The following is a 1,908-nucleotide window of genomic DNA, read 5'->3' on the forward strand; positions in this document are numbered from 1 at the left end:
GCAATGTCACACTCGCCAGGGAGCAACCAGTCCATTCCCTGCAAACCACTGGGGGGACAGGTCCAACAAAGATGAGATGGACACATGTGCGGTAAAGTTGGGGCGACACAGGGAACATGCCTGTCAGTCAAACCTGGGGACAGAGATCATTGGCTAGAGGAAGTGAAGCCAATGCAAGCCCGTGAAAATGTGGTAAAACATAATCCCTAAAGGGTTTCGCAAATTCCCAGATTCCACCCCATAAAATAAATCCAGATAAAGCATCAATTTCTTACATTAGATTTCCATCTGGTGGAAGGTCCATGTAACTACAGGGCTCTTTTCTATTTCTTGTGTTAGGGTGCCATCTGGTGGAACTTTCATGTCATTGCACTGGGCCTCTAGTGAATAAATAAAAATATTTGATATAAAAAGGGGGCTTTGGGTTGTGGTAGGGTTGAAAGCAGCTTGCAGCTTTACTCACCTGGAGGTTTTTGGGCTTAAAAGCTCTTGGCTGTGAAATTGGTAACAAATGATCCTTATTTTTACAAGACTCAAAGCACAAAACTCACTGAGGGGACCTCTCCCATTTGTCTTCATTTGGATTCCCCCTGAGGCCACAGAACTACTATTCCCTAATGTGAATTCTGGTCATTTCTGGCTGAGCAGTGGGGATGGAGGGATGGGGTGGGGGTGGGGGGTCAAGGGAAAGAACAAGAGCCCTGCATAAATATTTACACCTAGAAAACTAAGCAAAGATGGGTAGGTCATGTCACATCCCAGTATTCTTTCAGTCTTACCTCCTGGTGTTCCCCAAGCATTTTGCTTCCATACATAGCAAGGTACCAGCCTGTATTTCACTGCCCCCCCCCAGCTTTCCTGAAAACTGTGTGTCTCCAAGGTATTGTATCCCATTGGCCTCAGGTGCAGGGCTGGTCCAAGCCTCCCCTACTGCTGGCCAGCTCAAAGCCTGCTTAAATCCTTGGGCAATATTTATCAGCCTTACATTATGAGACCTCGAGACTTTGCTGTTTCCAAAGTGCCCGGATTTTAAGGAATTTTATGATTTTCTAAGGCCACAGAGCAGAGCTGCATCATGGGAAGTGTCCTTGTGAATCCGCAGCAGGGGGGTGGGGGGTGGGATAGAGTCAGCTGTAATTACTACCCACCGGGAGCGGGGTTGCTCACCTGACAACACTTCTTCCAAATGAGCCACAGAAACTGTGAGATAATAAAGGTTTGTTATGTGAAGCCACTCAGTTTCATACTGAAATAAGATGTATGTGATGCAGTGAGAAAGGCCTGGAAACATGGCCTCCCACTGTAAATGGCTTAGATAAGTTTCCAAAAATTGGTATCCAAAGCAACTGGTGGATTTGATAAAAGGGTATTCTAAGTTTTCTGGAAAGACTCGGGAGACAAAGATTTCCAACTCTACAGCCGTTCAAAAAGGAAACAATTGTAGAATTATACATGGGAAAAAACCCCAGCTATGTGTGATACTACTAGTATAATCTAAGTGATACCATTGTAATTAGCTAGCTATTAATACAGTCAAACCTCAGTTCTCAAATGTCTCCCATCTCAAACAATTTGGTTCTCCACCAAATTGTTCATAGAAAACTGTCTCTGTTGTCAAACAAAACTCTAGTTCCCCACCTGATCAACTTTTTCATGTATGATCAGTCACCTGTCTCTCAGGGGACAGAGAGAGGAGAGAATGCACAAGAATGAGTCAGTTTAGCGGTAAATCTCACATTGTTAACATCTCAGGAAATTGTTCAGTGAGTATTTTCTAGTGGGAAGAAATGATTCCGTTTTTAAACAAATCACTTCTCAAACAGCTTTCTGGGACAAATTAAGTTTGAGAACTGAGGTTCCACTGAAATAGAAAAGGAGCAGAAGGGAGGCCAGACATTCTATAAACCT

This window comes from Myotis davidii, unplaced genomic scaffold (genome assembly GCF_000327345.1).
Source record: "Myotis davidii unplaced genomic scaffold, ASM32734v1 scaffold161, whole genome shotgun sequence".
Taxonomy (NCBI): Eukaryota; Metazoa; Chordata; class Mammalia; order Chiroptera; family Vespertilionidae; genus Myotis; species Myotis davidii.